Raw genomic sequence first — 27,003 nt, forward strand, 5'->3', positions numbered from 1 at the left:
CGATGCCGTACCACCACACGGGTTTACGGTTTGAAAGAAAATAAGATATTTTTTGGGGTCCGCGTGTTTTATACTCTAGCGGTACACACTCACAGGATAGAGACAAATCGACAGACTCAGCCAGAGGGGCGAGTCCAACGAGACGAACGAATGAGCGTTAAAAGGGAGCGATGGCAAAAAAATACATTCATTACGATTTGTTCGCTCGTTGGATTCACAAGCAGGCTAAACAGGGTCCTTTTCAGGATCACAAAATTATCTTCAATCTAAAGAGCTTATTGTTTTGTTATCACTCGATATCCCCATCTAAACCTTTCTGTTTAGCGATTGCATTTGCCACTCGCCACAGCTTTCACAGTTGGAAAATTTCTTCCCATCCACCTTGTGACATATTTTACAGTAAATTACATTCAATGGCACGTCGCACTACCACCACTCAGTATCGGATTGGAGGTAATTTTAACCTGTAATTGAACATTTGCGATGACAGTGGTACAGTGTCGACTTTCAATGTGGGGTCATAATTTGGACCCCAAACCCTATGTTTACAAAAATGTCCAACTAAATATGTCGCATTACAGGTCCGTCCAATTAGCTAAATGTCGAGATAAGTGTAAATTACTGTACTTTCAATCTAGAAGCAATTTAAGAATTGGTGAAAATCAATAAGCTCAGAACAACTGCCAAATTCACATACTCATCATATCCTGGCAAACAAATTATGAAAAAATCAATTTGTGTTTTATTATTATTTTGAATATTGTTTTAGAAAGCATTAAACTGTATTTCCTAAACTCTTTTTTGGAAGGTTTAATGGCCCTGAAAAGCGCCTTGTTTTATGGAATGGTTCCAATTTAGAAAACTTAGTACTCGTGGTTTTGAAAAAAACCATTTCGAACGCCCTCGATGCCGCCTTGTTCTGGATTTGCCACCAAAGCAGTTTGTATAAAGAACAAACTTTTTTCTTCTGCTACCTGATGCCGTTTTGCGATTGCGTTTGCCATTCGCCACTCGCTGCAACTGCCTGTTGTTGTATTGATGTGTATTTCCTAAACTCTTTTTTGGAAGGTTTAATGGCCCTGAAAAGCGCCTTGTTTTATGGAATGGTTCCAATTTAGAAAACTTAGTACTCGTGGTTTTGAAAAAAAACCATTTCGAACGCCCTCGATGCCGCCTTGTTCTGGATTTGCCACCAAAGCAGTTTGTATAAAGAACAAACTTTTTTCTTCTGCTACCTGATGCCGTTTTGCGATTGCGTTTGCCATTCGCCACTCGCTGCAACTGCCTGTTGTTGTATTGATGTGTATTTCCTAAACTCTTTTGACGTAGGACTACGTCTTTCATTTCTATACCGGGGTGTAAAACCAAAGTTTCGAGAACGAAAGCGTTACGCTGGAGACCGAGATTTTGAGCGTTAATAGCTCTTAAACAACTGAACGAAATGGTATGATAAACACTTCATTTGAAAGATAAAATGTCTACGCGTCATATACTTGTTACTTTTTCATCCAAAAACTTGTTTCAATAGTCTTAAAATTGCTTTCAAAACAGGCTATTGAAATCAAAAATCGGTATATAAGCGAGCGGCGCTCGTTAACCCACTCAGTTATGATTGAACAGCGATTGGAGCATGTTGTCGCTGTTGTTGTGAAGCTAATTTCGTTTATCATGAATGCGCTGATGAACGGTGTCACCAAGAGCCTGTTTGTGCACCTAAGGCCAAAAGGGAATCCATCAGGAGGAGAGTGATGCCACGGTTCCGCTTGAAACATCGGAGCAGCCGCCACACATACACACACACACATACACGCGTGGAATTCTCGTTGCTATCATCGTTGCTGAAAAATAATCTGCCAGTTCCCCTGGGAATTGAAAAATACATTCATGCGAAATAGTTTATTTTAATGTTTTCTATCCATATAACACTGCAACCAAATACATTTGGTTTTGTTATTTTTCAATCAATCGCAATTAACAGGAAAGCTTCTGAATATTTTTTTCCCCATCAGTGGAAATTTTCGTATCCAATATTGGATGCATAACATGAAAAACGGAAAATGTTTCACATCGCGAAAATCAAGTCATTTTCGAGCGATTATTTGCTTTCTACTCATATAATGCTTCGACCAAATACATTTCGTTTTGGATTTTTTCAATCAAGTGCGATCAACGTAAGACCACGTCTTTCGGCAATTTATTAGAGGTGCAATGAATCTTTAGGAATTCCCGCTCTACGCGCACTAGCAAACAATGTTTACTCAACAATTTCTCAAACTAGAAATGGGTGTTGTGAGAGAGGATTAGCGAACGCGAAAACGACAAACGGGAGAAAGATACGTTTGGAGGTTGAAGGAAATTGGCAGAAACTTCTTCATTCTATCATTCAAATAATGTGATTCATACCACATCGTTTTGCCAGAAAGAGATTATTAATGCTCAAAGGATGAATCGAGTCCTCCGAGGAAATTACCCAGCGCAAATTAGAGTCGACTATCGATTGCGGCATTCGTACACAAATAATTTTATAATGCAGTTTCACCAAAGTGATTTCTTCGGATATATTCACTACATCATGTCATGTATTTCATATTCTTCATAAGGAAATCCATATCCATGGCACCTATCGGTAACGAATTATTATCGAAACCACGATTTTCGCTAAATGCTCCTTTCAGTTCGGCCTGTAAAAAACTTTTCTGTACTCTAATCCATCAAATTTGGAGCCCTGAAAAGGGCCGTTGATTATATGCTAAGCTAATATAGCACGCTCTCCTCGGATACGATGGGCCAGCTGGATGTCCTTGGGCATGATGTGACGCGTTTTGCATGGATAGCACACAAATTGGTATCTTCGAATAAGCCTCCTGCAGCGTCATAACCGCGGAACTTTGGAAGCGCAAGTCGGTTTTGAAGTCCTGAGCAATTCCACGAACCAAATGCTGCAAAGGTAGCTTACGGATCAGCAATTCGGTCGACTTCCGATAGCGATGAATTTCACGCAAAGTTCCCGGTCGATAGCGATGTGGCTTCTCCACCTATCCTGCTACTGGTGCGCTTATCCGAGCTGACTTCGTGTGTCTTACCACCGAATGACTAACGAGCTGTCTGCGAAAGACTAACGAGCTCGAGTCCTCACGGTGCGAGAGTAGAGTAAGAAATGAATGAAAGCAAAGGAAGTGTCATTTTATAAACCATAAAAGTATAGAATCTAAATCCCACCCTTATTATATTCGTGAGTATACAGTAAGCTTATACAATAAAGAGGGTGGGGTTTACATTCGATTCTTTTATGTTTTATAAAATGACACTTCCCTTGCTTTCGTTCAATTCTTACTCTACTCTCGCACCGTGAGGACTCGTTTCATCGGGACTAAGCAGACAGCTCGTTAATCTTTCGGTGGTAAGGCACCACGAAAGCAGCTCGGATAAGCGCATCAGCCGCAGGAAGCGTGAAGAAGCCACATCGCTATCGACCGGGAACTTCGCATGAAATTCGTCGCTATCAGAAGTCGACCGAATTGCTGATCCGCAAGCTACCTTTGCAGCATTTGGTTCGTGGAATTGCTCAGGACTTCAAAACCGACTTGCGCTTCCAAAGTTCCGCGGTTATGACGCTGCAGGAGGCTTATTAGAAGATACCAATGTGTGTGCTATCCATGCAAAACGCGTCACATCATGCCCAAGGACATCCAGCTGGCCCATCGTATCCGAGGAGAGCGTGCTATATTAGCTTAGCATATAATCAACGGCCCTTTTCAGGGCTCCAAATTTGATGGATTAGAGTTCAGAAAAGTTTTTTACAGGCCGAACTGAAAGGAGCATTTAGCGAAAATCGTGGTGTCGATGATAATTCGATACCGATAGGTGCCATGGATATGGATTTCATAATGAAATATGAAATATATGACATGATGTAGTGAATATATCCCCATATCGAAGAAATCACTTTGATGAAACTGTTTATCGTTTGTCGTTTTTAATTGTTGGGAAAGGGCATTATTTCTGCTGACTAAATTCCAAGAAAAAATCCATTCCTTCTTTAAGCGTGATTCATTCTGCTTCGGATCAACGGAACAGTATGATAATCATTTCATACAAAAGATAAAATGTCCAAGAGTTATATGATTGCTATTTATTGAGTCGAAAAATTGTTTCAATAGCTTAATGATAGCTTCGAAAACAGGTTATTGAAATCATTCGTATCCGTATGTAGCGCGCCCACTTGGAAACCCATTAATCTTATTGGAATGTGAGATGGGGAAGCTCATACTTACGTCTATGCATTATGCTGTACACTACAGACTTTTTTTCTCCGTACTGATTAAGAAGCCGACCGAACTATCGGTCGACAAGTCAGTCTGCAGTCGGCGGGGGCTCTTAATTTCGTTTTTGCAGGTCGAACCGAAAAAATTTCAGTCGAGTTAACTCTTTTTTACAGTAATGCTTTTGAATCCGGACACTTTGCATTACATTCAATATCATACCACAGCCATAACATTTTTTTCATGTTGAATTTATGCGATTATTAGTTGCTAATATAGTTACTGATAGTTTCTTGATAGTTACTTATCAATCGCATTAATTCAACATGCAGAAAATGTTGTGGCTGCGGTATGGTATTAAATGTAACGTAAAGTGTCCGGATTCAAATACATTACTGTATACTTACTTCGATGTTATTCGTTTCTCTCTCAGGGTAAGCAACGAATATAATAAGGGTGGGGTTTAGATTCTATACATTTATGGTTTATAAAATGACGCTTCCTTTGCTTTCGTTCATTTCTTACTCTACTCTCGCACCGTGACGACTCGTTTGTTTGGGACCAAGTAGATAGATAGTTAGTCTTTCAGTGGTAAGGCACACGAAAGCAACTCGGATAAGCGCACCAGCCGCAGGATAGGTGAAGAAGCCACATCGCTATCGACCGGGAACTTTGCGTGAAATTCATCGCTATCGGAAGTCGACCGAATTGCTGATCCGCAAGCTACCTTTGCAGCTTTTGGATCGTGGAATTGCTCAGGACTTCAAAACCGACTTGCGCTTCCAAAGTTCCGCGGTTATGACGCTGCAGGAGGCTTATTCGAAGATACAAATTTGTGTGCTATCCACGCAAAACGCGTCACATCATGCCCAAGGACATTCAGCTGGCCCATCGAATCCAAGGAGAGGGTGCTATATTAGCTTAGCATATAATCATCGGCCCTTTTCAGGGCTCCAAATTTGATGGATTAGAGTTTAGAAAAGTTTTTTGCAGGCCAAACTGAAACGAGAATTTTCGTTTGGATGCCATACAGCATCGAGAAAATTCCGGAAAGATCTAATCGTTGCTGAAAAATAATCTGCCAGTTCCCTGGGAATTGAAGAATACATCCATGCGAAAGAGTTTATTTTAATGTTTTCTAATTATATGGCGAACACAGCGACCAAATACATTTGATTTCGTAATTTTTCAATCAAGTGTAATTAGCTGGAAAGCTTCTGAAGATTATTCTTTCCCATCAGTAGGATATTTTCGTATCCAATATTGGATGCATAACATGAAAAACGGAAAATGTTTCGTATCGCGAAAATTATATAATTTTCAATCGATTATTGCTCAGTCGCCGAAATTTTCATACTCAGAGAGTTCATTCTCCTCTAGTTTGCCTTCCAAATTGCCATCGTAAACCACACCTTCTCTCGATTCAATCACGCACGAAAAGCATACTGAAATGATATTCTGGTGGTGAAACCGATTCATTTTTCGTGAGGCATCGTGCACAAATTACGTAACGCGATAAGGGGGGAGGGGGTAGATGTTGCGTTACTTTCTGCTTATTAGAGATAGGAAATTGCGTTACGAAAGGGGGGGGGGAGAGGCGGTTCAAAATTCGGATTTTTAGCGTTACGTAATTTGTGCACGACGCCTGAGGACATCGACAAGACAACATCGTTACTGAACGAGCTGAACGGCGAGGGATCGAGGGATTCATTACCTGGCCTGACCTGACCTGAAATGCAATCAGTTTGTTTTAACTGTGAGGGAGCGCAGAAAAGCCGATGCTGATACTCTCGTGACCAAGAGAGTATCAGCATCGAAATACGGTTCCTCGGGAAGACATAGAAGCAGCCGCCACACACACACATACACGCGCGCAACTCTTTTCGTTTGCTGGTTATCGAGAGGAAACCTAGAAAGAAATGATCGTTGCTGAAAAATAATCTGCCAGTTCCCCTTGGAATTGAGAATTACATTCAAGCGAGTTTATTTTAATGTTTTCTATCCATATAATACTGCTACCACATACATTTGGTTTTGTGATTTGTCAATCAAGTGCAGTTAGCAGGAAAGCTTCTGAAGATTATTCTTCAGAACAAGGTTTTTTGTATCCAATATTGGATGCATAAAACCTTGAGTCTCCAACGTAACACTCTCGTTTTTGAAGTCACCCAAATATTTATTTATTCATTCATTCAGGATGGATTTAGATTCAACTTCAAACAAATGATCTCTAAATCAACGATAGTCCTACGTCGCCCTTGCGGTTATACCATAGATATAACCCACTTCCTGTTTTTTGGAAGGTTTAATGGCCCTGAAAAGCGCCTTGTTTTATGGAATGGTTCCAATTTAGAAAACTTAGTACTCGTGGTTTTGAAAAAGACGGATGGGTAATGTCGAGGACATAACCGGAGAGACGTAGGACTACACCAAAGGGTGTCCATTATCCGAATATCATGGAGCACAGATCCCAGAATGATCAACATTTCATGTACAAAATTACAGAAAAAAAAGACGGGTGGGTAATGTCGGGGACATAACCGGAGTGACGTAGGACTATACAAAGGGGACAGCTTTTGTTAAATATATATTGACGTAGGACTACGTCTAACCGGAAGATATAGGGGGTGAAATGGAAATCTAGGCACTGAACAAGTAGGAAAAAATGCAAGATTTGGAACGCTTATAACTCGAGCATTTCTCAATAGATCGCAAAGGTTTTTGCATCAATTGATAGGAAATATATCTACGCATCTATCATAACGAATAACATTTCATTTTTTCTTGAGATAAATAATTGAATAATTGTGAAATATCAACCATTGTCAAAATGCACTATGTGCCCAATTTTGATTGGTCCATTTTGTGCTCCTCAAATCGTACCGACCAAAACGGGCAACCAGAGCAGCAGCGAAATATAATGAAGCACGATTGGAAAGGAAAAAGAAAAAAGACGGGTGGGTAATGTCAGGGACATAACCGGAGTGACGTAGGACTATACAAAGGGGACAGCTTTTGTTAAATATATATTTTAAATATATTGTTTTATTTTCTTCTCCTACTTGAATACCTACCTATCTACCTGAAAAATGGATTAGTTCACTGTTTACTCTTTATGAATATGTTGATGGTTCTGAACAGAACCTTTGGTGTTGTGTTTTTGTTATCACTCGATATTCCCACTCGCCACAGCTTTCACAGTTGGAAAATTTCTTCCTATCCAGCTTGTGACATGTTGTTCAGTAAATTACATTTAATGCGACGTGCCGGAGAAACACTTTGCCACTCACTGAAACTAATTGTTGCCTTGATGAGCGCCGAACCGAAGCTGCTCTGTTCTTGATGCGGGTTTTATGATTGTCGTGAGCAGCTTTGCAAGCCAACTCGAGCACTCCGACGGCCGAAACTCTATAATCGCTGTTAGGTATACTGGTGCTCCGGCACCAATCCGTTCGGCCTAGTTACCCTTGCGGAGCAATCAGTGAATGCGACCAACAGGAAACTGGAGACTTGCACGGTTCGAGTGAGACTTTGCCTTTCCCTTAACTTGTCCTCCTTTGTTACGTCCACGATGCCGATGCCGTACAACTACACGGGTTGAAAGAAAATATGATATTTTTTTGGGGTCCGCGTGTTTTATACTCTAGCGGTACACACTCACAGGATAGAGACAAATCGGCAGACTCAGCCAGAGGGGCGAGTCCAACGAGACGAACGAATGAGCGTTAAAAGGGAGCGATGGCAAAAAAATACATTCATTACGATTTGTTCGCTCGTTGGATTCACATGCAGGCTAAAAAGGGTCCTTTTCAGGATCACAAAATTATCTTCAATCTAAAGAGTTTATTGTTTTGTTGTCACTCGATATCCCCATCTTGTTCGGCTAAACCTTTCTGTTTAGCGATTGCATTTGCCACTCGCCTCAGCTTTCACAGTTGGAAAATTTCTTCCCATCCAGCTTGTGACATATTTTACAATAAATTACATTCAATGGCACGTCGCATTACCACCACTCAGTATCGGATTGGAGGTAATTTTAACCTGTAATTGAATATTTGCGAAGACAGTGGTACAGTGTCGGCATTCAATGTGGGGTCATAATTTGGACCCCGAACTCTATGTTTACAAAAATGTCCAACTAAATATGTCGCATTACAGGTCCGTCCAATTAGCTAAATGTCGAGATAAGTGTAAATTACTGTACTTTCAATCTAGAAGCAATTTAAGAAATTCACATACTCAAACAAATGATCTCCTGGCAAACAAATTATGAAAAAATCAATTTGTGTTTTATTATTATTTTGGATATTGTTTTAGAAAGCATTGAACAGTATTTCTTAAACTCTTTTTTGGAAGGTTTAATGGCCCTGAAAAGCGCCTTGTTTTATGGAATGGTTCCAATTTAGAAAACTTTGTACTCGTGGTTTTGAAAAAACCATTTCGAACGCCCTCGATGCCGCCTTGTTCTGGATTTGCCACCAAAGCAGATTGATAAAAAAAAACATTTTTTCTTCTGCTACCAGCTGCCGTTTTGCGATTGCGTTTGCCACTTGCCACTCGCTGCAAATGCTAGTTGTCTTGATGTCCTCCGAATGTGTTCTGATCCGAATGCAGTTTTTTTAATCGTCGCGAGCAGCTTTACCAGCTAACTCGATCACTTCGGCGGCCGAAACTAAACACGGTTCGAGCGGGATTTTGCCTTTCCCTTCACTTTTCCTCCTTTGCTATGTCCTGACATGGCTGCTTGTGTTGGTTTGTTGATGTGATGTGATGCGAAACAATGTGGTGTACGGTTTGGATGAGAATGATCGTTACGGCAGCGGAGCGGGGATTTTTAAGCTGATTGGCTGGCTCGAGAATTACGCATGTGTGAGACTGCGACCAATGTTTCGTTCATTTTTTTCTTTTTCCTTTCCAATCGTGCTTCATTCTATTTCGCTGCTGCTCTGGTTGCCCGTTTTGGTCGGTACGATTTGAGGAGCACAAAATGGACCAATCAAAAATGGGCACATAGTGCATTTTGACAATGCTTGATATTTCACAATTATTCAATTATTTATCTCAAGAAAAATGAAATGTTATTCGTTATGATAGATGCGTAGATATATTTCCTATCAATTGATGCAAAAACCTTTGCGATCTATTGAGAAATGCTCGAGTTATAAGCGTTCCAAATCTTGCAATTTTTCCTACTTGTTCAGTGCCTAGATTTCCATTTCACCCCCTATATCTTCCGGTTAGACGTAGTCCTACGTCAAAAATGAACGAAACATTGGTCGCAGTCTCACACATGCGTAATTCTCGAGCCAGCCAGTCAGCTTAAAAATCCCCGCTCCGCTGCCGTAACGATCATTCTCATTCAAACCGTACACCACATCGGTTCTCATCACAACACATCGAGTTAGCTGGCAAAGCTGCTCGCGACGATAAGAAAACCCGCATTCGGAACAGAACACATTCGGTTCGGTGGACATTAAGACAACAGGCAGTTGCAGCGAGTAGCGAATGCCAAACGCAATCGCAAAACGGCAGCTGGTAGCAGAAGAAAAAAGTTTGTTCTTTATACAATCTGCTTTGGTGGCAAATCCAGAACAAGGCGGCATCAAGGGCGTTCGAAATGGTTTTTTTCAAAACCACGAGTACTAAGTTTTCTAAATTGGAACCATTCCATAAAACAAGGCGCTTTTCAGGGCCATTAAACCTTCCAGAAAAGAGTTTAGGAAATACAGTTCAATGCTTTCTAAAACATTATGCAAAATAATAATAAAACACAAATTGATTTTTTCATCATTTGTTTGCCAGGATCTGATCAGTATGTGAATTTGGTAGTTGTTCTGAGCTTATTGATAGTTGGGGACTTTCCTGATTATTCAATTTTCACCAATTCTTAAATTGTTTCCAGATTGAAAGTACAGTAATTTACAATTAGTTCGACATTTAGCAAATTGGACGGACATGTAATGCGACTTATTTAGTTGGACATTTTTGTAAACATAGAGATCCAAATTATGACCCCACATTGAAAGTCGACACTGTACCACTGTCATCGCAAATGTTCAATTACAGGTTAAAATCGTCTCCAATGCGACACTGAGTGGCGCGTCGGCACGTCGCATTGAATGTAATTTATAGTACAACATGTCACAAAGCTGGATGGGAAGAAATTTTCCAACTGTGAAAGCTGTGGCGAGTGGCAACAAATCGCTAAACAGGAAGGTTTAGCCGAACAATATGGGGATATCGAGTGATAACAAAGCAATAAACTCTTTAGATTGAAGATAATTTTGTGATCCTGAAAAGGACCCTTTTTAGCCTGCATGTGAATCCAACGAGCGAACAAATCGTAATGAATGTATTTTTTTGCCATCGCTCCCTTTTAACGCTCATTCGTTCGTCTCGTTGGACTCGCCCCTCTGGCTAAGTCTGCCGATTTGTCTCTATGCTGTGAGTGTGTACCGCTAGAGTATAAAACACGCGGACCCCAAAAAAATATCTTATTTTCTTTCAAACCGTAAACCCGTGTGGTTGTACGGCATCGGCATCGTGGGCGTAACAAAGGAGGACAAGTTAAGGGAAAGGCAAAGTCTCACTCGAACCGTGCAGGTCTCCAGTTCCCTGTTGATCGCATTCACTGATTGCTCCGCAAGGGTAACTAGGCCGAACGGATTGGTGCCGGAGCACCAGTATACCTAACAGCGATTATAGAGTTTCGGCCGTCGGAGTGCTCGAGTTGGCTTGCAAAGCTGCTCACGACAATTAGAAAACCCACATCAAGAACAGAGCAGGTTCGGTTCGGCGCTCATCAAGGCAACAATTAATTTCAGTGAGTGGCAAAGTGTTTCTCCGGCACGTCGCATTAAATGTAATTTACTGAACAACATGTCACAAGCTGGATGGGAAGAAATTACCAACTGTGAAAGCTGTGGCGAGTGGCAAACGCAATAGCTAAACAGGAAGGTTTAACCGAACAAGATGGGAATATCGAGTGATAACAAAAACACAACACCAAAGGTTCTTTTCAGAACCATCAACATATTCATAAAGAGTAACAGTAAACTAATCCATTTTTCAGGTAGATAGGTAGGTATTCACATAGCAGAAGAAAATAAAACAATATATTTAAAATATATATTTAACAAAAGCTGTCCCCTTTGTATAGTCCTACGTCACTCCGGTTATGTCCCCGACATTACCCACCCGTCTTTTTTAAATATATTGTTTTATTTTCTTCTGCTATGTGAATACCTACCTATCTACCTGAAAAATGGATTAGTTTACTGTTACTCTTTATGAATATGTTGATGGTTCTGAAAAGAACCTTTGGTGTTGTGTTTTTGTTATCACTCGATATTCCCATCTTGTTCGGTTAAACCTTCCTGTTTAGCTATTGCGTTTGCCACTCGCCACAGCTTTCACAGTTGGTAATTTCTTCCCATCCAGCTTGTGACATGTTGTTCAGTAAATTACATTTAATGCGACGTGCCGGAGAAACACTTTGCCACTCACTGAAATTAATTGTTGCCTTGATGAGCGCCGAACCGAACCTGCTCTGTTCTTGATGTGGGTTTTCTAATTGTCGTGAGCAGCTTTGCAAGCCAACTCGAGCACTCCGACGGCCGAAACTCTATAATCGCTGTTAGGTATACTGGTGCTCCGGCACCAATCCGTTCGGCCTAGTTACCCTTGCGGAGCAATCAGTGAATGCGATCAACAGGGAACTGGAGACCTGCACGGTTCGAGTGAGACTTTGCCTTTCCCTTAACTTGTCCTCCTTTGTTACGCCCACGATGCCGATGCCGTACAACCACACGGGTTTACGGTTTGAAAGAAAATAAGATATTTTTTTGGGGTCCGCGTGTTTTATACTCTAGCGGTACACACTCACAGCATAGAGACAAATCGGCAGACTTAGCCAGAGGGGCGAGTCCAACGAGACGAACGAATGAGCGTTAAAAGGGAGCGATGGCAAAAAAATACATTCATTACGATTTGTTCGCTCGTTGGATTCACATGCAGGCTAAAAAGGGTCCTTTTCAGGATCACAAAATTATCTTCAATCTAAAGAGTTTATTGCTTTGTTATCACTCGATATCCCCATATTGTTCGGCTAAACCTTCCTGTTTAGCGATTTGTTGCCACTCGCCACAGCTTTCACAGTTGGAAAATTTCTTCCCATCCAGCTTTGTGACATGTTGTACTATAAATTACATTCAATGCGACGTGCCGACGCGCCACTCAGTGTCGCATTGGAGACGATTTTAACCTGTAATTGAACATTTGCGATGACAGTGGTACAGTGTCGACTTTCAATGTGGGGTCATAATTTGGATCTCTATGTTTACAAAAATGTCCAACTAAATAAGTCGCATTACATGTCCGTCCAATTTGCTAAATGTCGAACTAATTGTAAATTACTGTACTTTCAATCTGGAAACAATTTAAGAATTGGTGAAAATTGAATAATCAGGAAAGTCCCCAACTATCAATAAGCTCAGAACAACTACCAAATTCACATACTGATCAGATCCTGGCAAACAAATGATGAAAAAATCAATTTGTGTTTTATTATTATTTTGCATAATGTTTTAGAAAGCATTGAACTGTATTTCCTAAACTCTTTTCTGGAAGGTTTAATGGCCCTGAAAAGCGCCTTGTTTTATGGAATGGTTCCAATTTAGAAAACTTAGTACTCGTGGTTTTGAAAAAAACCATTTCGAACGCCCTTGATGCCGCCTTGTTCTGGATTTGCCACCAAAGCAGATTGTATAAAGAACAAACTTTTTTCTTCTGCTACCAGCTGCCGTTTTGCGATTGCGTTTGGCATTCGCTACTCGCTGCAACTGCCTGTTGTCTTAATGTCCACCGAACCGAATGTGTTCTGTTCCGAATGCGGGTTTTCTTATCGTCGCGAGCAGCTTTGCCAGCTAACTCGATGTGTTGTGATGAGAACCGATGTGGTGTACGGTTTGAATGAGAATGATCGTTACGGCAGCGGAGCGGGGATTTTTAAGCTGACTGGCTGGCTCGAGAATTACGCATGTGTGAGACTGCGACCAATGTTTCGTTCATTTTTGACGTAGGACTACGTCTAACCGGAAGATATAGGGGGTGAAATGGAAATCTAGGCACTGAACAAGTAGGAAAAATTGCAAGATTTGGAACGCTTATAACTCGAGCATTTCTCAATAGATCGCAAAGGTTTTTGCATCAATTGATAGGAAATATATCTACGCATCTATCATAACGAATAACATTTCATTTTTCTTGAGATAAATAATTGAATAATTGTGAAATATCAAGCATTGTCAAAATGCACTATGTGCCCATTTTTGATTGGTCCATTTTGTGCTCCTCAAATCGTACCGACCAAAACGGGCAACCAGAGCAGCAGCGAAATAGAATGAAGCACGATTGGAAAGGAAAAAGAAAAAAATGAACGAAACATTGGTCGCAGTCTCACACATGCGTAATTCTCGAGCCAGCCAATCAGCTTAAAAATCCCCGCTCCGCTGCCGTAACGATCATTCTCATCCAAACCGTACACCACATTGTTTCGCATCACATCACATCAACAAACCAACACAAGCAGCCATGTCAGGACATAGCAAAGGAGGAAAAGTGAAGGGAAAGGCAAAATCCCGCTCGAACCGTGTTTAGTTTCGGCCGCCGAAGTGATCGAGTTAGCTGGTAAAGCTGCTCGCGACGATTAAAAAAACTGCATTCGGATCAGAACACATTCGGAGGACATCAAGACAACTAGCATTTGCAGCGAGTGGCAAGTGGCAAACGCAATCGCAAAACGGCAGCTGGTAGCAGAAGAAAAAATGTTTTTTTTTATCAATCTGCTTTGGTGGCAAATCCAGAACAAGGCGGCATCGAGGGCGTTCGAAATGGTTTTTTCAAAACCACGAGTACAAAGTTTTCTAAATTGGAACCATTCCATAAAACAAGGCGCTTTTCAGGGCCATTAAACCTTCCAAAAAAGAGTTTAAGAAATACTGTTCAATGCTTTCTAAAACAATATCCAAAATAATAATAAAACACAAATTGATTTTTTCATAATTTGTTTGCCAGGAGATCATTTGTTTGAGTATGTGAATTTCTTAAATTGCTTCTAGATTGAAAGTACAGTAATTTACACTTATCTCGACATTTAGCTAATTGGACGGACCTGTAATGCGACATATTTAGTTGGACATTTTTGTAAACATAGAGTTCGGGGTCCAAATTATGACCCCACATTGAATGCCGACACTGTACCACTGTCTTCGCAAATATTCAATTACAGGTTAAAATTACCTCCAATCCGATACTGAGTGGTGGTAATGCGACGTGCCATTGAATGTAATTTATTGTAAAATATGTCACAAGCTGGATGGGAAGAAATTTTCCAACTGTGAAAGCTGAGGCGAGTGGCAAATGCAATCGCTAAACAGAAAGGTTTAGCCGAACAAGATGGGGATATCGAGTGACAACAAAACAATAAACTCTTTAGATTGAAGATAATTTTGTGATCCTGAAAAGGACCCTTTTTAGCCTGCATGTGAATCCAACGAGCGAACAAATCGTAATGAATGTATTTTTTTGCCATCGCTCCCTTTTAACGCTCATTCGTTCGTCTCGTTGGACTCGCCCCTCTGGCTGAGTCTGCCGATTTGTCTCTATCCTGTGAGTGTGTACCGCTAGAGTATAAAACACGCGGACCCCAAAAAAATATCATATTTTCTTTCAACCCGTGTAGTTGTACGGCATCGGCATCGTGGACGTAACAAAGGAGGACAAGTTAAGGGAAAGGCAAAGTCTCACTCGAACCGTGCAAGTCTCCAGTTTCCTGTTGGTCGCATTCACTGATTGCTCCGCAAGGGTAACTAGGCCGAACGGATTGGTGCCGGAGCACCAGTATACCTAACAGCGATTATAGAGTTTCGGCCGTCGGAGTGCTCGAGTTGGCTTGCAAAGCTGCTCACGACAATCATAAAACCCGCATCAAGAACAGAGCAGCTTCGGTTCGGCGCTCATCAAGGCAACAATTAGTTTCAGTGAGTGGCAAAGTGTTTCTCCGGCACGTCGCATTAAATGTAATTTACTGAACAACATGTCACAAGCTGGATAGGAAGAAATTTTCCAACTGTGAAAGCTGTGGCGAGTGGGAATATCGAGTGATAACAAAAACACAACACCAAAGGTTCTGTTCAGAACCATCAACATATTCATAAAGAGTAAACAGTGAACTAATCCATTTTTCAGGTAGATAGGTAGGTATTCAAGTAGGAGAAGAAAATAAAACAATATATTTAAAATATATATTTAACAAAAGCTGTCCCCTTTGTATAGTCCTACGTCACTCCGGTTATGTCCCTGACATTACCCACCCGTCTTTTTTCTTTTTCCTTTCCAATCGTGCTTCATTATATTTCGCTGCTGCTCTGGTTGCCCGTTTTGGTCGGTACGATTTGAGGAGCACAAAATGGACCAATCAAAATTGGGCACATAGTGCATTTTGACAATGGTTGATATTTCACAATTATTCAATTATTTATCTCAAGAAAAAATGAAATGTTATTCGTTATGATAGATGCGTAGATATATTTCCTATCAATTGATGCAAAAACCTTTGCGATCTATTGAGAAATGCTCGAGTTATAAGCGTTCCAAATCTTGCATTTTTTCCTACTTGTTCAGTGCCTAGATTTCCATTTCACCCCCTATATCTTCCGGTTAGACGTAGTCCTACGTCAAAAAACCATTTCGAACGCCCCTCGATGCCGCCTTGTTCTGGATTTGCCACCAAAGTAGTTTGCATAAAGAACAAACTTTTTTCTTCTGCTATCTGATGCCGTTTTGCGATTGCGTTTGCCATTCGCCACTCGCTGCAACTGCCTGTTGTTGTATTGATGTGTTCTGTTCTGAATGCGGTTTTTCTTATCGTCGCGAGCTGCTTTACCAGCCAACTCGATCACTTCGGCGGCCGAAACTATATAACGCCGGCTAGGTGGACTGGTGCACTGGTACTAACGCGAGCGGCCTAGCTACCCTTGCTGAGCAATTGGCGGATACACCTACGGGGAACTGCACGGTTCGAGTGGGACTTTGCCTTTCCCTTAACTTGTCCTCCATTGTTACGTCCACGATGCCGATGCCGTACCAGCACACGGGTTTACGGTTTGAAAGAAAATAAGATATTTTTTTGGGGTCCGCGTGTTTTATACTCTAGCGGTACACACTCACAGGATAGAGACAAATCGGCAGACTCAGCCAGAGGGGCGAGTCCAACGAGACGAACGAATGAGCGTTAAAAGGGAGCGATGGCAAAAAAATACATTCATTACGATTTGTTCGCTCGTTGGATTCACATGCAGGCTAAAAAGGGTCCTTTTCAGGATCACAAAATTATCTTCAATCTATGTCGAACTAATTGTAAATTACTGTACTTTCAATCTGGAAACAATTTAAGAATTGGTGAAAATTGAATAATCAGGAATGTCCCCAACTATCAATAAGCTCAGAACAACTGCCAAATTCACATACTCATCATATCCTGGCAAACAAATTATGAAAAAATCAATTTGTGTTTTATTATTATTTTGGATATTGTTTTAGGAAGCACTGAACTGTATTTCATAAACTCTTTTTTGGAAGGTTTAATGGCCCTGAAAAGCGCCTTGTTTTATGGAATGGTTAAAATTTAGAAAACTTAGTACTCGTGGTTTTGAAAAAAAACCATTTCGAACGCCCTCGATGCCGCCTTGTTCTGGATTTGCCACCAAAGCAGTTTGTATAAAGAACAAACTTTTTTCTTCTGCTACCTGATGCCGTTTTGCGATTGCGTTTGCCATTCGCCACTCGCTGCAACTGCCTGTTGTCTTGATGTCCACCGAACCGAATGTGTCCTGTTCCGAATGCGGGTTTTCTTATCGTCGCGAGCAGCTTTGCCAGCTTACTCGATCACTTCGGCGGCCGAAACTATATAACGCCGGCTAGGTGGACTGGTGCACTGGTACTAACGCGCTCGGCCTAGCTACCCTTGCGGGAAACTCCAGATCAACACGGTTCGAGCGGGATTTTGCCTTTCCCTTCACTTTTCCTCCTTTACCATGTCCAGACATGGCTGCTTGGGTTGGTTTGTTGATGTGTTGTGATGCGAACCGATGTGGTGTACGGTTTGAATGAGAATGATCGTTACGGCAGCGGAGCGGGGATTTTTAAGCTGACTGGCTGGCTCGAGAGTTACGCATGTGTGAGACTGCGACCAATGTTTCGTTCATTTTTTTCTTTTTCCTTCCCAATCGTGCTTCATTCTATTTCGCTGCTGCTCTGGTTGCCCGTTTTGGTCGGTACGATTTGAGGAGCACAAAATGGACCAATCAAAAATGGGCACATAGTGCATTTGGACAATGCTTGATATTTCACAATTATTCAATTATTTATCTCAAGAAAAATGAAATGTTATTCGTTATGATAGATGCGTAGATATATTTCCTATCAATTGATGCAAAAACCTATGCGATCTATTGAGAAATGCTCGAGTTATAAGCGTTCCAAATCTTGCATTTTTTCCTACTTGTTCAGTGCCTAGATTTCCATTTCACCCCCTATATCTTCCGGTTAGACGTAGTCCTACGTCAAAAAGCTGATTGATCTCCGACTTCCGTGCGGGAAAAGGTACAGAGGATTGCTGTAGGTTCCTGCCACCGCTGTACAATAACACTTTGCGTAGTGCATTCGAGCAGTAAATGATGCACACCTGCTTGAGAGAGAATAACCTTGGATAGACGAAGAGCTTGAGCTTGAGCTTGAGCTTGGGTAGACTGTACACTTCGTAGTTGCTCTCCGTGATTGACCTGAACCAACCAAATTGCACAAAGAACACACAGAATGACGCTTGGGACTAGCAAATCATTCTCGTTGTGCAATTTTCGGTGATTCGAGCTTTAAATGGTCAATAACGACGCCGGCCACGTCCTTACAGTCACCAGGGGAAGGGAAGGAATGTTAGTATGATATTCACCGCCCAAAGGCCAGAAGGGTCGCCTCTATAGCGTGGTTCCCTAGCGTTTATCATGGGAGGGATAGTTGTTAGTGGGGAAGGTAAGAATCAGGATTCACTGTGGTAAGTGATGTGGTTATGTTAACACGGACTTTAAATGTAGTACTCTATTGCAATATTTGATCGTGACGCAGGAGATTTTTATTCAGTTGCCTAACAAGGTAACCGAAAGAACTCCTAAAATAAATCGCATCGGTCATACATACTTTAACTTTTCACGTCAAGTACACAAACTTTAATGTCAAATCACGACGCCGGCGGTTATGAATTGGCTACCTGTGAAGGTAACCAAACAGACTCCGAGAGACAGAACTAAAGAATTGAAGAATTAAAGTATCAAACATTTATGAATTCAAGAATTTAAAATTGAACAATTATAGACTGTCAATAATGCGTGTTTGAGAAAGATGAATAAAAAAAAAGACGGGTGGGTAATGTCGGGGACATAACCGGAGTGACGTAGGACTATACAAAGGGGACAGCTTTTGTGAAATATATATTTTAAATATATTGTTTTGTTTTCTTCTCTTACGTGAATACCTACCTATCTACCTGAAAAGTGGATTAGTTTACTGTTTACTCTTTATGAATATGTTGATGGTTCTGAAAAGAACCTTTGGTGTTGTGTTTTTGTTATCACTCGATATTCCCATCTTGTTCGGTTAAACCTTCCGGTTTAGCTATTGCGTTTGCCACTCGCCACAGCTTTCACAGTTGGAAAATTTCTTCCCATCCAGCTTGTGACATGTTGTTCAGTAAATTACATTTAATGCAACGTGCCGGAGAAACACTTTGCCACTCACTGAAACTAATTGTTGCCTAGATGAGCGCCGAACCGAAGCTGCTCTGTTCTTGATGCGGGTTTTCTGATTGTCGTGAGCAGCTTTGCAAGCCAACTCGAGCACTCCGACGGCCGAAACTCTATAATCGCTGTTAGGTATACTGGTGCTCCAGCACCAATCCGTTCGGCCTAGTTACCCTTGCGGATCAATCAGTGAATGGGACCAACAGGGAACTGGAGACCTGCACGGTTCGAGTGAGACTTTGCCTTTCCCTTAACTTGTCCTCCTTTGTTACGTCCACGAATTCGATGCCGTACAACCACACGGGTTTACGGTTTGAAAGGAAATAAGATATTTTTTTGGGGTCCGCGTGTTTTATACTCTAGCGGTACACACTCACAGGATAGAGACAAATCGGCAGACTCAGCCAGAGGGGCGAGTCCAACGAGACGAACGAATGAGCGTTAAAAGGGAGCGATGGCAAAAAAAAATATATTCATTACGATTTGTTCGCTCGTTGGATTCACATGCAGGCTAAAAAGGGTCCTTTTCAGGATCACAAATTTATCTTCAATCTAAAGAGTTTATTGTTTAGTTATCACTCGATATCCCCATCTTGTTCGGCTAAACCTTTCTGTTTAGCGATTGCATTTGCCACTCGCCACAGCTTTCACAGTTGGAAAATTTCTTCCCATCCACCTTGTGACATATTTTACAGTAAATTACATTCAATGGCACGCCGCATTACCACCACTCAGTATCGGATTGGAGGTAATTTTAACCTGTAATTGAACATTTGCGATGACAGTGGTACAGTGTCGACTTTCAATGTGGGGTCATAATTTGGACCCCGAACTCTATGTTTACAAAAATGTCCAACTAAATATGTCGCATTGCAGGTCCGTCCAATTAGCTAAATGTCGAGATAAGTGTAAATTACTGTACTTTCAATTTAGAAGCAATTGAGGCATTGGTGAAAATCAATAAGCTCAGAATAACTGCCAAATTCACATACTCATCATATCCTGGCAAACAAATTATGAAAAAATCAATTTGTGTTTTATTATTATTTTGGATATTGTTTTAGAAAGCATTGAACTGTATTTCCTAAACTCTTTTTTGGAAGGTTTAATGGCCCTGAAAAGCGCCTTGTTTAATGGAATGGTTCCAATTTAGAAAACTTAGTACTCGTGGTTTTGAAAAAAAACCATTTCGAACGCCCTCGATGACGCCTTGTTCTGGATTTGCCACCAAAGCAGTTTGTATAAAGAACAAACTTTTTTCTTCTGCTACCTGATGCCGTTTTGCGATTGCGTTTGCCACTCGCCACTCGCTGCAACTGCCTGTTGTTGCCTTGATGTCCACCGAACCGAATGTGTTCTGTTCCGAATGCGGGTTTTCTTATCGTCGCGAGCAGCTTTGCCAGCTAACTCGATCATTTCGGCGGCCGAAACTATATAACGCCGGCTAGGTGGCGCGGTTTGTTGATGTGTTGTGATGCGAACCGATGTGGTATACGGTTTGAATGAGAATGATCGTTACGGCAGCGGAGCGGGGATTTTTAAGCTGACTGGTTGGCTCGAGAATTACGCATGTGTGAGACTGCGACCAATGTTTCGTTCATTTTTGACGTAGGACTACGTCTTTCATTTCTATACCGGGGTGTAAAACCAAAGTTTCGAGAACGAAAGCGTTACGCCGGAGACCGAGATTTTGAGCGTTAATAGCTCTTAAACAACTGAACGAAATGGTATGATAAACACTTCATTTGAAAGATAAAATGTCTACGCGTCATATACTTGTTACTTTTTCATCCAAAAACTTGTTTCAATAGTCTTAAAATTGCTTTCAAAACAGGCTATTGAAATCAAAAATCGGTATATAAGCGAGCGCCACGCGTAAACCCACTCAGTTATGATTGAACAGCGATTGGAGCATGTTGTCGCTGTTGTTGTGAAGCAAATTTCGTTTATCATGAAAGCGCTGATGAACGGTGTCACCAAGAGCCTGTTTGTGCACCTAAGGCCAAAAGGGAATCCATCAGGAGGAGAGTGATGCCACGGTTCCGCTTGAAACATCGAAGCAGCCGCCACACACACACACACACATACACGCGCGGAATTCTCGTTGCTATCATCGTTGCTGAAAAATAATCTGCCAGTTCCCCTGGGAATTGAAAAATACATTCATGCGAAATAGTTTATTTTAATGTTTTCTATCCATATAACACTGTGACCAAATACATTTGGTTTTGTTATTTTTCAATCAATCGCAATTAACAGGAAAGCTTCTGAATATTTTTTTCCCCATCAGGGGAAATTTTCGTATCCAATATTGGATGCATAACATGAAAAACGGAAAATGTTTCACATCGCGAAAATCAAGTCATTTTCGAGCGATTATTTGCTTTCTACTCATACAATGCTGCGACCAAATACATTTCGTTTTGGATTTTTTCAATCAAGTGCGATCAACGTAAGACCACGTCTTTCGGCAATTTATTAGAGGTGCAATGAATCTTTAGGAATTCCCACTCTACGCGCACTGGCAAACAATGTTTACTCAACAATTTCTCAAACTAGAAATGGGTGTTGTGAGAAAGGATTAGCGAACGCGAAAACGACAAATGGGAGAAAGATACGTTTGGAGGTTGAAGGAAATTGGCAGAAAACTTCTTCATTCTATCATTCAAATAATGTGATTCATACCACATCGTTTTGCCAGAAAGAGATTATCGGTAACGAATTATTTCGAAACCACGATTTTCGCTAAATGCTCCTTTCAGTTCGGCCTGTAAAAAACTTTTCTGTACTCTAATCCATCAAATTTGGAGCCCTGAAAAGGGCCGTTGATTATATGCTAAGCTAATAGCACGCTCTCCTCGGATACGATGGGCCAGCTGGATGTCCTTGGGCATGATGTGACGCGTTTTGCATGGATAGCACACAAATTGGTATCTTCGAACAAGCCTCCTGCAGCGTCATAGCCGCGGAACTTTGGAAGCGCAAGTCGGTTTTGAAGTCCTGAGCAATTCCACGAACCAAATGCTGCAAAGGTAGCTTTCGGATCAGCAATTCGGTCGACTTCCGATAGCGATGAATTTCACGCAAAGTTCCCGGTCGATAGCGATGTGGCTTCTCCACCTATCCTGCTACTGGTGCGCTTATCCGAGCTGACTTCGTGTGCCTTACCACCGAATGACTAACGAGCTGTCTGCGAAAGACTAACGAGCTCGAGTCCTCACGGTGTGAGAGTAGAGTAAGAAATGAACGAAAGCAAAGGAAGCGTCATTTTATAAACCATAAAAGTATAGAATCTAAATCCCACCCTTATTATATTCGTGAGTATACAGTAAGCTTATACAATAAAGAGGGTGGGGTTTACATTCGATTCTTTTATGTTTTATAAAATGACACTTCCCTTGCTTTCGTTCATTCCTTACTCTACTCTCGCACCGTGAGGACTCGTTTCATCGGGACTAAGCAGACAGCTCGTTAGTCTTTCGGTGGTAAGGCACCACGAAAGCAGCTCGGATAAGCGCATCAGCCGCAGGAAGCGTGAAGAAGCCACATCGCTATCGACCGAGAACTTCGCATGAAATTCGTCGCTATCAGAAGTCGACCGAATTGCTGATCCGCAAGCTACCTTTGCAGCATTTGGTTCGTGGAATTGCTCAGGACTTCAAAACCGACTTGCGCTTCCAAAGTTCCGCGGCTATGACGCTGCAGGAGGCTTATTCGAAGATACAAATTTGTGTGCTATCCATGCAAAACGCGTCACATCATGCCCAAGGACATCCAGCTGGCCCATCGTATCCGAGGAGAGCGTGCTATATTAGCTTAGCATATAATCAACGGCCCTTTTCAGGGCTCCAAATTTGATGGATTAGAGTTCAGAAAAGTTTTTTACAGGCCGAACTGAAAGGAGCATTTAGCGAAAATCGTGGTGTCGATGATAATTCGATACCGATAGGTGCCATGGATATGGATTTCATAATGAAAAATATGAAATATATGACATGATGTAGTGAATATATCCCCATATCGAAGAAATCACTTTGATGAAACTGTTTACCGTTTGTCGTTTTTAATTGTTGGGAAAGGGCATTATTTCTGCTGACTAAATTCCAAGAAAAAATCCATTCCTTCTTTAAGCGTGATTCATTCTGCTTCGGATTAACGGAACAGTATGATAATCATTTCATACAAAAGATAAAATGTCCAAGAGTTATATGATTGCTATTTATTGAGTCGAAAAATTGTTTCAATAGCTTAATGATAGTTTCGAAAACAGGTTATTGAAATCATTCGTATCCGTATGTAGCGCGCCCACTTGGAAACCCATTAATCTTATTGGAATGTGAGATGGGGAAGCTCATACTTACGTCTATGCATTATGATGTACACTACAGACTTTTTTTCTCCGTACTGATTAAGAAGCCGACCGAACTATCGGTCGACAAGTCAGTCTGCAGTCGGCGGGGGCTCTTAATTTCGTTTTTGCAGGCCGAACCGAAAAAATTTCAGTCGAGTTAACTCTTTTTTACAGTAATGCTTTTGAATCCGGACACATTCAATATCATACCACAGCCATAACATTTTTTTCATGTTGAATTTATGCGATTAATAGTTGCTAATATAGTTACTGATAGTTTCTTGATAGTTACTAATCAATCGCATTAATTCAACATGCAGAAAATGTTGTGGCTGCGGTATGGTATTAAATGTAACGCAAAGTGTCCGGATTCAAATACATTACTGTATACTTACTTCGATGTTATTCGTTTCTCTCTCAGGGTAAGCAACGAATATAATAAGGGTGGGGTTTAGATTCTATACTTTTATGGTTTATAAAATGACGCTTCCTTTGCTTTCGTTCATTTCTTACTCTACTCTCGCACCGTGACGACTCGTTTGTTTGGGACCAAGCAGATAGCTAGTTAGTCTTTCAGTGGTAAGGCACACGAAAGCAGCTCGGATAAGCGCATCAGCCGCAGGATAGGTGAAGAAGCCACATCGCTATCGACCGGGAACTTTGCGTGAAATTCATCGCTATCGGAAGTCGACCGAATTGCTGATCCGCAAGCTACCTTTGCAGCTTTTGGATCGTGGAATTGCTCAGGACTTCAAAACCGACTTGCGCTTCCAAAGTTCCGCGGTTATGACGCTGCAGGAGGCTTATTCGAAGATACAAATTTGTGTACTATCCACGCAAAACGCGTCACATGATGCCCAAGGACATTCAGCTGGCCCATCGAATCCAAGGAGAGGGTGCTATATAAGCTTAGCATATAATCAACGGCCCTTTTCAGGGCTCCAAATTTGATGGATTAGAGTTTAGAAAAGTTTTTTGCAGGCCAAACTGAAACGAGAATTTTCGTTTGGATGCCATACAGCATCGAGAAAATTCCGGAAAGATCTAATCGTTGCTGAAAAATAATCTGCCAGTTCCCTGGGAATTGAAGAATACATCCATGCGAAAGAGTTTATTATAATGTTTTCTAATTATATGACGAACACAGCGACCAAATACATTTGATTTCGTAATTTTTCAATCAAGTGTAATTAGCTGGAAAGCTTCTGAAGATTATTCTTTCTCATCAGTAGGATATTTTCGTATCCAATATTGGATGCATAACATGAAAAACGGAAAATGTTTCGTATCGCGAAAATTATATAATTTTCAATCGATTATTGCTCAGTCGCTGAAATTTTCACACTCAGAGAGTTCATTCTCCTCTAGTTTGCCTTCCAAATTGCCATCGTAAACCACACCTTCTCTCGATTCAATCACACACGAAAAGCATACTGAAATGATATTCTGGTGGTGAAACCGATTCATTTTTCGTGAGGCGTCGTGCACAAATTACGTAACGCGATAAGGGGGGAGGGGGTAGATGTTGCGTTACTTTCTGTTTATTAGAGATAGGAAATTGCGTTACGAAAGGGGGGGAGGTGGTTCAAAATTCGGATTTTTAGCGTTACGTAATTTGTGCACGACGCCTGAGGACATCGGCAAGACAACATCGTTACTGAATGAGCTGAACGGCGAGGGATCGAGGGATTCATTACCTGGCCTGACCTGACCTGAAATGCAATCAGTTTGTTTTAACTGTGAGGGAGCGCAGAAAAGCCGATGCTGATACTCTCGTGACCAAGAGAGTATCAGCATCGAAATACGGTTCCTCGGGAAGACATAGAAGCAGCCGCCACACACACACACATACACGCGCGCAACTCTTTTCGTTTGCTGGTTATCGAGAGGAAACCTGGAAAGAAATGATCGTTACTGAAAAATAATCTGCCAGTTCCCCTTAGAATTGAAAATTACATTCAAGCGAGTTTATTTTAATGTTTTCTATCCATATAATACTGCGACCACATACATTTGGTTTTGTGATTTGTCAATCAAGTGCAGTTAGCAGGAAAGCTTCTGAAGATTATTCTTCAGAACAAGGTTTTTTGTATCCAATATTGGATGCATAAAACCTTGAGTCTCCAACGTAACACTCTCGTTTTTGAAGTCACCCAAATATATATTTATTCATTCATTCAGGATGGATTTAGATTCAACTTCAAACAAATGATCTCTAAATCAACGATAGTCCTACGTCACCCTTGCGGTTATACCATAGATATAACCCACTTCCTGTTTTTTCTTTTTCCTTTCCAATCGTGCTTCATTCTATTTCGCTGCTGCTCTGGTTGCCCGTTCTGGTCGGTACGATTTGAGGAGCACAAAAAGGACCAATCAAAAATGGGCACATAGTGCATTTTGACAATGTTTGATATTTCACAATTATTCAATTATTTATCTCAAGAAAAATGAAATGTTATTCGTTATGATAGATGCGTAGATATATTTCCTATCAATTGATGCAAAAACCTTTGCGATCTATTGAGAAATGCTCGAGTTATAAGCGTTCCAAATCTTGCATTTTTTCCTACTTGTTCAGTGCCTAGATTTCCATTTCACCCCCTATATCTTCCGGTTAGACGTAGTCCTACGTCAATAAAACATATCTATCGCCACTGCACGCTCGGCCCATCTATGTTATAATTTTTTGGTTGATTCATTCACGCCGATTATCTACGCCCTCCACTCGGCAACATTTAAAGGTTCTCTTACGCTCTCGTCCACTTCCTCTGTCTAGACTCTCTCGTGGATTGAGTTTCTGTGCATACCCATACAGCAACACTGCACAGTCGCTATGTACACACGAATTATCCGAAAGACACAACCACTACCTCCACCGTCGCTTCTGTTTCTACACATTCTTCCAGATGCAATGCTCCACACCACTCCATAACATCAACAGAAATACACCACACAATACTTCCTTCATGTGAAATCGAAAAGGCAATACGAGACCCATGCGTGCAACACTGCTGCGTATAAATCACACACGCTTCCCGAAATCACACATGCGATACAAAACGACATCAATGCTGAGCAAAAAAGTTAATTGAAATTCTTTTTAAATTCTGTTCGCGAAAACAAAATCCAAACACTTTGGCATCTCAAGCGGATTTTCGCACACACACATTCGACGAAAAATTTATTATAACATGTCGCGACACGAAAACGAAAGTATATGCCGTATGAATAAATGAACTGCACTAAACATGCGAATAACAATTTCTTCACCGAATAACTTCACTTATTCTAATTATTTATATGCGACTACTATAACAGTAACAGCACTATTTCTCATGAAATTATCATTCTTTCTACCTCATTAAACCGTACAAAGAAAAAAAGAATTAAACGCGGAGCGAAACAAAAATACGTCCGCACCCGACGGCTGTTCGATCGCCACCAATAACCTTGGATAGACGAAGAGAACACGAAACGGAAGATAGAGTCAGTTCGACAGCGACAGTGAGTGCGGTAGGCAGCACTAAAAAGCTTG

This window comes from Toxorhynchites rutilus, chromosome 1, assembly GCF_029784135.1.
Source record: "Toxorhynchites rutilus septentrionalis strain SRP chromosome 1, ASM2978413v1, whole genome shotgun sequence".
Taxonomy (NCBI): Eukaryota; Metazoa; Arthropoda; class Insecta; order Diptera; family Culicidae; genus Toxorhynchites; species Toxorhynchites rutilus.